This window comes from Heloderma suspectum, chromosome 1 (assembly GCF_057233095.1).
Source record: "Heloderma suspectum isolate Gila_16-S chromosome 1, 16-S_ref, whole genome shotgun sequence".
In the NCBI taxonomy this organism is placed as follows: domain Eukaryota; kingdom Metazoa; phylum Chordata; class Lepidosauria; order Squamata; family Helodermatidae; genus Heloderma; species Heloderma suspectum.
The window spans coordinates 119182220-119192500 of record NC_139458.1 but is presented as its reverse complement, the minus strand read 5'-3'; the positions used below and the strand labels follow the sequence as shown (position 1 = coordinate 119192500).

At 40.8% G+C, this 10281-nt stretch overlaps 1 protein-coding gene across 25 annotated transcripts in view; it reads left to right on the top strand.

Annotated features, from left to right (window-relative positions):
• Positions 1-10281, top strand: part of SOX6 (SRY-box transcription factor 6) — a 613575-nt gene that overhangs the window by 191147 nt on the left and 412147 nt on the right. The window contains exon 2 of one of the 25 annotated variants that reach the window (XM_084855014.1): positions 8609-8699. The exons of the other annotated variants lie outside the window; for them this stretch is intronic. The gene's annotated coding sequence lies outside the window, so the exon portion shown is untranslated. The remainder of the gene's footprint in view (positions 1-8608; positions 8700-10281) is intronic. 25 annotated transcript variants of the gene reach the window in all.

Sequence of the window (10281 nt, the reverse complement as noted above, 5' to 3'; positions counted from 1 at the left end):
TGATCCTGTTTGAGCAGAAAATGCTGGGTTTTTTTTATCATACACTTGCCTCATATCTAGAGAGGAATAAAAGGCAGCTATATAATCATGCTAGTATCTGTAACATTTGTAGTACAAATTTGTAAAATTTGTATAGATTGGAGGGTTTATATTGTAGGAGAATATATGGACCCATTGTCATTTAATATCAAACTTTAGAAAGTTGTGCAGCTGGTTCATGTTTGTTTATATTGATTTCTAATTTGGTCTGTTACATATAAAACAGTTAACTGAAATAACCCAGTCCTCATCCTTGATCACTAAATGTGTTTAATATACCTTTTGGAAAATCTCCCAGCCTCAGGCTGAGTAAACTGGAGAACACCCACCAGTGTTCTATTGGCAAACTATTGGAGGCTTCTACTGAAGGCCTGTAGAGATAGTCCAAATATCACTAATGCAATAAAAATATTTTTGAGTTTGTTTGTTTATTTCTTTCTAATATTTATATCCTGCCTTTCGATGGCCAATCAGCATTCCCAGGGCAGGTTAAAAAAGAGTAAAAAGTGGCGAAATCACAAACATTACAAAACAAATATAACACTAAAACAGCACGCGCGCACACACACACACACAAACACACACACTTAAAAACCCTGTTTTATAGGCAAAACGGTTATAATGCACCCTGGGAGAGAGCGGAGGACAGGAAGGCCTGGCGTGCTATGGTCCATGGGGTCACGAAGAGTCGGACACGACTGAACGACTGAACAACAACAACAACAACTTGCCTCCCACAGCAGGTTATAGACACTTTTTCTCTCTACATCCCTCTGAATGGAAGAATTGTCATTTTAGGAAGATTAAATAGGTGCTTAATATTGTGTTAAATCAAGTATAGTACAATGATATGGGGACCATAGAGCCTTCTGTCCAATTCTAAAAATAGTGGGCATGTGACCACTTTAAATTTACCACTTGATTATTTATTTACAATATTTGTATACCGCTCTGTATGTGGAACAGATTTTGGAGCGGTGGACACAAGAGATAAAACAGTAAAAGGATAAAAAGATTAAAACACCAGCTTAAAATTATGCTATTTTTAAAAACAGAATACCAGTAGAAACCATGAGTGGTCAATTAAGGACTGCCTCCTGGAACAGTGCTGTTTTTTGGAGGCGCTGGAAACAGCACAGTTTGGTGCCTGCCTGACATCCAGGGGCAGGGAATTCCAAAGAAAAGGGGCCGGGCAGGTTGGTAAAGGAGAAGGTGCTTTCTTAGGTATCCTGGTCCCAGCTGTTTAGATTAGATTTGGCCTGCTCAGAGAGAGAGAAATTTTATCACACGGATGTCCCAAGTGATAGCATTTTCACTGCTCAGACAACTTGTATTCAGTAACTATGCAATGCTTGTATGTCCAGGCGTCTGTTTCTAATTTATGTTTAATGCTGTCTACCATGGCCCTGCACTGTTCATCCAACTAGGGATGTATGAAAGTCACTTAGGTTTTCGCGGATGTGATTCGCGGTGGAGGGGGAGGCGCTCCGTCCCTCCCCCCGGAATCCTCGACGGGGGGGAGACGATCCGGTCCTCCCCCCCGGAATCATGTCCGGCCGGCTCTGCTCCGCAGCGGCTCCGCGGAGCAGCCGGCCAGGGCCGTCTGCAGCTGGAGCTCCGGCCGCAGATGGACTGCTGTGGACGCAAATGGCTGGAACTCTGGCTGCGGACGGCCCTGGCCGGCTGCTCCGCGGAGCCTCCGTGGAGCGGAGCCGGCCGGGCAGGATTCCGGGGGGGGAGGAGTGGATCACCTCCCCCCCGTCGAGGATTCCGGGGGGAGGGAGGGAGTGTCTCCCCCCCCACTGTGAATCACATCTGTGAAAACATAAGTGATTTTCGTACATCCCTAGTTGGATGAACAGTGCAGGGATAGACAGCATTTGCATCCAACCATTTGCATCCAGCCAGGCTGCCGTGATAGGCTACGTAAGTATTTATGTAGCCTATCACGGCAAGCAAAACCCCCCCAAAACCAAAAAACCAGCGTACGCAAATGGTGGCGGTAACGGCGGCCACCATTTGCGTTCCCTATTTTTTGCCGTTTAATCCTACGTAAATATTTACATAGGCTATTATGGCGGGGAAAAAAAGGGAACACAAATAGCGTAGTGGGTGCCATTTGCGTTGCTTTTCCCCCCAGCCGTTTTAGCCTATGTAAATATTTGCGTAAGCTATTACGGCGAAAAAAAGGAACGCAAATAGCGCCCACTACGCTATTTGCGTTCCCCTTTTTTTTGCCATAATAGCTTACGTAAATATTTACGTAGGCTAAAATGGCGAAAAAAAGGGAATGCAAATGGTGGCCGCCGTAGCCGCCGCCATTTGTGTACGCTGGTTTGTTTGTTTTTTGCTTGCTGTGATAGGCTACGTAAATACTTACGTAGCCTATCATGGCAAACAGCAGATGCAAATGGTGGCTGCGGCAGCCGGTCGAAAGACCAGCTGCCGGCGGAACATCCGCCCCAGGTAAGCTTCGTCCCGGGGGGGAATCTGCAGGGGGTGGGAGGCCGTTCCGCCATGGGTTTCGGGGGGCCAAATGCCAGTGCATTCGGCCTCACTGAAATCCATGGCGGAAGTCTCCGCCATCCCTACATCCATCCAACACAGGGTTGGATTCTCCTCAGTTTTGTAAATCAGCAAAGTTTTGTCATCTCTGCAATTAGCCTTTTGTGGTGTCTTGTTGCATTTCTCTTACACTCTCACAGTCAGTGGCTTTCAAATTTTCCTCCTTTGGGGAACCTGTTGTACATTGACTTGTCCACAAAGGAACGCCTGTATATTTGTTTCAGATATACTCAGTGTTGCAGAGGCTTCTGGGGAGTGTTCTTGGGGTGGAGTGTACTTACCTCACATGGGATGCCAGTCAGGTCCTTACTGCAGAGTAAACACTGCAATCAGTAATTACTTACAAACAATCTCTCAGGGATGTTTGTTTGCCAATATTGAACTTTTCATCAAGGAATCCTAGAGTTTTTCCAGAATGTAGTTGGAAAAAATACTGCTTTACATTAAAGTATAGTTGTTCTGTTAACTTTGCATCAAGTCATGCAGTATTTATTATTTGGATGCCAAATGGTGCATGCGGATGAGGCTCTTATTCCTTATTCATGGAATTTTATGGAGGTCCAGACATAGTCTGCCATTTGTAATCGTCCTCTGTGTTCTTACTGCTTAATCCATCTTTTCTCCTTACCTCATAAAATTTGTTAAGAAGGGAAAAAAGGAATAGCTGTACAATGTCTTTTGACTGGTAGCGCTAAGGATAGTGTTATGGTATTCTGCTAACCATGGTGTGCTAGGAAACCAACATTGGTGTAAGACCTCCTGCTGCCGCCTCCTCTATTGCTACGCTCCTCCTCTTTCTTCCCCCTGGTGGACGCTGAACGCCTCCCCTCATTGCCTTGCTCTGAGAGGTCCTTCCTCAGAGCAGAGTGAGCATTGATGTGGAGACAGTTTTGGAGATTGCCTGCACCAAGGCAGCACAGATGATTTCCAAAGTACCTCAGCAAGAATACCTCGCTGTGAGGAAAGACCCCTCAGAGCGAAATATTTGGGCTGGGCTTTGCTCTGAAAACCCCTCAGACTGAGGTGTTGGCTCTCTGGAGAGTCTGTCTACTCTATGCCTTACTCTTCCCATTGCACCAGTGTTGGTTTCTGCTAGTTTGCAACATCATTAGCACTAGTGCTAGTGGAATGCCAGCACTGGATACTACCCTTAGAGCCCTTTCTTCAATAGAAGGCAGTAAAATCCTGTGCTGCTTCACTGCAGACATCTCTTGCAACTGGATAGGGGGCTCATAAACCATAAGAATTTGACTGCAAAAATAATTGACAATGGACATTATCTTTTGTTTACTTTCCTATAATAAATTATTTCCAGTAAACACAAGTGGAAAAAACGATTACAACAGAGAGCCCAGAGTGAAAAATCGACAGCACTAAGGAATGTAAAGTTGTTTCTTTTCAAATACAGATCATATGCTGTATCCTTAAAGACTTAGGAAAAATCAAGTCAGAGATGGAAACCACAATAGAGAGCAATTTTATTTTCAGCTCTTATGTACCACATCAGGCACTGTAAGGAAACGTTTCAGTTGTACTCTGTTGTATTTAGAATAGTAACATGCAGAGCTTGTTCATTTGAATTCACAGAAAATTGAATTAACAAGCATTAGGTTTATGCTGCAAAATCCTGTCTTCAGAAGAGCCACTGAAAACTCTCAAAGCTAAATTCTCTATGTTCTTATGAAATATCTTGATTTTTATATAATGAATGGATGTTTATACGTAATGTTTATTGCATGAATGTGCATTAAAGTAGAAGTTAACAATACAAGTCCTGAGCACCTTAGGACTCCTGGAATAAACATTTCCTTTAGATTTCTGTTGCCCGACTTGTGCTGTGCTTTCCATAGCTTTTCTGAAGATCCTAATATTTGCCATCTTTTCCTCAATATAGGTTTCTGAACATAATTGTCTGAATCTTTCTTATCTATAAAAATGATGCTCACATCATGAAGCAGTGCGTATCCACAATTTCTGTCGGATTCCTGTCGGAGGCATACAAGTCTTTCGGCATCCATATGCCCTCTAGAAAGAAAGCTGAGAAACTGCTGGCTGGCTATAGTAATATCAACTGCAGTTGCATACAAGTCACCCTTACTATGCCTCTTAATCCACTTCTGTTATATAGCAGATAGTAAGACAGATTTTCACAGCTCTCCTGCAGGGGTATAATATGGATGTGGCTTATTATAATATTATAATACGAACAAACACGTTCTGTTCACTCAGAATGTGTTTGTTCAGATACAATGATTACTCAGGAGCAACGATTCTTATATTTCTAGACTATATTTCTAGCTATACATTGAATGATAAATATAAACAATTAAATAGGCCTACATAGTTAAATTTTAATGCCAAAGTCAAAATGCCTTTACTTCAAAAAAAGGTATAGATATTGGCTACAATCCATCATTGCTATTGATATTGGCTACAATCCAATTTATTTAAGGATGGCTAATCTCATTTATTTCAATGGGCTTCAGCACTCATAACTCAGTGTTGGATTATAGCCCTTGCAAGGTATGCAGAACCACCACCAGTGCTTTGAAATAACATTTGTATTGAAATAATGTTTCAATAGAAATGTGTCTGTGTTTCAGATGTGACCTTTGTTATGGCTGATAGCCTTTGAACTCTGCTGAATCTTGCTCAATTATGAAATCATTTTGTGATCCCCTTAAATCCGCGACTTAAACCTGAAAGGGAGCCCCACAACTTCCCAGTGATGGAAATCAAAATGGGAAAGACTTTCTAACCATGCCCAGTGATGAGTCTGGCACAGATAGGCATATCATGCAAGAGAAGCTAGCCCACACACACACACATCTATGCCTGTATCATGGGCGAGAATCGGTGTATCCTCCTTGTATTGTGATTTTTTTTTGTCCCAGAAGTGACTTGCATGGGTATATCTGTGGACCAATGTTAGAAGCAGCCATATATCTTTGCGACTTGTGGCAAGTGATGATCAGGTGGTGATTGAGCAAACCAGTTAGGCCTAGTAAGCATACCAGGATTGCACTCTGTTAGTGTCATGGCATGCTTTCATATGCTTAATCAGATATAAAAACCTACCCAATATATTCATATTAAATACATCCATTTTGGAATAAATTAAAAAACACACAACAATCCTTGTTTTCTGTTGATTTAAGATATTACTGTGTAGTTCTGTATCCGGTAAGAAATATAAAATATGGTGATAGTACTGGACCCCAGTAGGGATGGATGAATCACTGTATTTCCATATCACTTTCGCATCTGTTGTCCCATAACTCCATTTCATCCATTTCCACATTAATTTGCATTAAAAAAAAGAAAGGCCTGCACAAAAATGCAGATTTAAATACGTAGTTAAATAGATACCTTTAAATGTATTTTCTCTCAAAATACGCATTGCTAAATTATTGTCTCTCAAAATATGCATTCTTAAACATATTTTGGCATATTTTTTGAGCTGAAAACTGCATTGGAACATTTGAAAAGTGCAAAAGCTGGTGGGTGATTTAAGTTTTGATCCACATACTAGTCCTCAAACATCTGTAGACCACAGTAGCAATTTCCAGGTACTAATGTTCTGAGTGACTGTAGGGGAAGACTATTTTCCAGGTTGTATGTGTCATTTTTAAATGGAGGAATTTATTTATATAACAGCTTTAATGCTACTTGTGCTATTTACCTATTGCCTTTATTTGCACGTCTTGAGGGCAGTTAGAAAGATACCATCTGTTTTTTATTCTGAGAAGTATGTCATTTATTAATGGAAGTGAGAGTGTGAGAAAAACCCAAAAATTCCTTTCCAGTTAGCCATTTAACATTTTACCTGTGGAAGTCTACTGTCTTACTTTCTAGCGAAGGAGTTCTCTTTAATATACATCTTGTAAAACAGATTACTCACTACTCAGGAAAGTTCCGTACTTTACTCTGCGTGACAGTTGCATTTCACTAGTGATTCTGGTACAGGGCCTGTAAAAGTTTTTAGTTTCTCTAGGGAAGAATGGTCCTGGATGTCTGTAAGATATCATGTTGTGTGGTTCAGTAAATGTGAGGCACAGAGCTATTTTTATTACACACTGAAGGCTGTTTTAGCCCAAGTCACAAATTCCAACATGAAGGCAAACACTGTTAACTTAGCCTGCTTTGCCTACTGCATTCAGAAGACGGCTCATAGATATTTAGTGGACCGAGTTTTCCTTTATTTCAGGATACCATTAAACTCTTTAAAAAGATGTTAGCACTATATTTTGAAAACTTTGATAGCCTGCCTGCATATGTAGTAGCTTACCACCTTAATATGGAGAAGTGTACATACATCTATGCTTTCTAGTAATTACACAAACGAAACAAAACCTGCCATAGGTGATCTAGAAGAAATTAGTTGGTCATGGTTAGTTTTTTTAGAAACGTGTACAGTTGGGCAGTATCATATGGCACTTTCGTTGGTTGCACAGTTAATGGCTCATTCACAGCTGCTTCACCAGAGAACAGTTGTGATTGTTGAGCACTTGATTTATATATTCACTGGGATCCGGTGGAGGCTCCCCACTGAAGGAAGGGACAGGGAGGCTGTCTTTCCCAATTCCCCTTCCCCCTACAGGCCCAGTCTGGCTCTCATGCAGGTCCAAAATGTCATCCAGTCCTTTACAGCAGGTTTTCAGGAAGCACAAGAGGGTTCAAGGAAAGAAAGAATCAATAAAGATCACTTCCCTGCCCTCTTCCTCCAGTGTGAGCAACTCTGGTCCAACCCATAGGTGGCACTATGGAAAATATTTTAAAAATAAAAATAAAATGATTTTTAAAGGAAACTACAAGCTTTAGGCTCCAAATACTACTGCCTCTGCTACTACTACAATGCAAAAACTCTCTTACAAAGCTCCCCTGTTTCTGGTTTGTTGCATCTAAATTTCCACATGCCACTGGATATTAAAATGAAGACTCTTCTTTGGGTAGCCAGACGGATGTGTTTATTCTTCAGAGGGATTTACATTTTCTCTTTGTTGCTTTGTGGTAATTATGTTTGCACTTTGCTGATCACCAGTTGTATATTATTACAATGGAAGGTGACAATTTGATTGTCCTCAGTTGCAGAAACAAGTAATTTTATATTCAGCAAGGTGTCGGGTAACACTACCTCACAGTACTGAGAGCTCCTGGCAATGTGGTTTGGCACCTATATTTAACTGCTTTGATGCTTGTGTAACCTCTGTTGAATCAGAAATACTGTGCATGCTAGAGATGTTTTAGACTTGCATGGTAGGGTTTAAATTAAACCAATAATCTGCAACTGGATTGCAGCAGCCATTGTTTCAGTTTAGATCTAGGTACTAATTTGGTGGTTTACTATAAAGTGATTACAGAGGAGTTTGAAACTGATGCTTCATTTTCTTATCTGGAATACAATTCATTATGGAAATATGGGGAATTCAGCTTTAGAAATTAGTATTCAAGATAATGGACAAGAAAAGTGCTTTGTTAAGAACAATCATACTGTATCTTATTTTTGTTGTTTACTGTTTGTATCTCCATGTGATGCAATCTCTATCTTCGTTTCAATCCATCCTTGGAATCCCATGAAGGCAAAACACACAGAGGTATCATATGTTTACCAATGTAGATTGATTTCATAGCTCCACATTTTTTAAAAAAATTATTTTACCTTTCTTTAAAAGTAAATCTGTTCAGTAAATCAGCTATGGCCTAAAAATGTAATCGTCCAAGGATTTTGAGGTCCTCAAAACATGCAAGCCATTTCCGTAGACCTTCAGCCAAGATAGCTAATGATTTATGTAATACAGAACTGCTAGTAATGTTTAAGTGCGACTTCTCTTATTGTTACTGGTCTGTATTTATTTATAAATTATATACTGTTAATTGCTGCTAAAGCAACAAGTAGAAGCAGAGCAAAACCTATTGATGGATCTGTTGCTAGTGCCCTTACTATTGTTCCCGTTCAGGAAAGTTCTTGCTAAAGACTTCTTATTTTTTTTTATTTTTTTGACAGTAAGAAATCAGATACGCAGAGACACATGGCAGAGTCGTACGACTTTGAGGGAGGCATCACAGAGAAGCTAATACTAACCATTTAAACAGAGGTAGTTACGTGATGTAACATTATCAGGAGAAACAATTCATGAGTCAAAACATTCCGAGGTGTATGAGTTCCAGTCCAAAGAACAGGCTTAAGCTATATAAATAAAGCGGCAGCAATATTATCAGCTAAATATAAATGGCAGAAAATATCAACGTTCTGTATTTCTAAGTTGTATGCTCACCATGTCCTGGTCTTTAGCACATTGTGCATTGAGTCCTGGGATAGATGAAGGCAGGAATGGGTATCTGAATAGTGCAGAAATACTCTTTGAAGTGTTGGCCTTTGGGTATTTTGTGTGTGCCACTCGGCCTCGACTTTGTACAGCAACATGTCTTGGGCCAGCACTGAAACTGTTTATGAATGCTACTGATAGCAATGAGAAAGGACCACTTCAGCTACTAGAAACAGCCAAGCAGCATCGCTCTTAAAGCAATCCTCCATTGCAACCCATCCATTTCTGTGGAACCTGGGTAAGCAGAGTGCAATGGAGATTACTAGGATTTTCAGTGGGGAAGTCAGCAAATGGTCAGGGTCTGTTTCACTATCTTAACCCCACTGCTACTCTGCTACCTTCCTTGAGCCCCCACTGCCCTTTTATGTTCCTGACCTTGTTAGTGCTCAGCCTCTCTGCCTGTGCAGCCTCCCTGACTCTGTCTTTTGTTCGTGCCAGTAGACATACTCTCTGGTTTCCAGAGCTGGTGGAATATTTTAGGTCAGTGGTAGAGCACATGCTTTGCAAGCAGAAGGTCCCAGGTTCAATCCTCGACACCTCCAGATAAGGCTGGGAAAGAAAGCCTGCCATCTAAAACCCTGGAGAGACGCTGCCAACCATCAGCGTGGACAAATCTGAGCTAGATGGGCCAATGGTCTGACTTTGTAGAAGGCCGTTTCCTAAATTCTTGAGTGTTCCGCAACCAGAATGATATCTTATTTTCCTTGAAAAAGTCTTGTTAATATACCCCTTCAGTGGTTAGAATGATTATGAAGTTTCAGTGACTTCACAGCAGCTCAAGAGTGGTTGGGGAGAATTTTCATAGGTAGGCAATACACAGCCAGGAGATAGATGCTAGATGCGTTTAGCTCATATCCTAGTTGTGTGTTGCCTGTCTGAAAAGTCTCTCCCCAGCCACTCGCTGCCTTGATGTGATTTCACTGAAACCTAATAATAAACATACATGTGAATGATTGCACATGCTGTTCTAATACTGGTTTAAAAAGGCTCAGTTCAGGAGCAGTATATATCCTAATATTCTGTGATTCTTGCCAGCTTCTAATAAAGAAGCTGCCTTGCACCATTCATGAATTTTCTTACTGTATGTACATATACACTGAGGTCTTTTATCTGAGGTTTGGTTGTTTTTTTATTCGTTCTGCCTGTCTCTGCTGTATTTTGTTGACATTGTAGTTTTATAATTATATTGTGATTTTAATCGTTGTAAGCTACCCCAAGTGATGTGTATGCATTAGAAGGGTGGGGTAGAAATTCTGGTATAAATAAATAAAATATATAATTAGCATCTTTGCTTGAGTTAGAGATCAGGATGCTGGAGTGTATGCAGTACTGATTGCTCTTATTCTTTTAC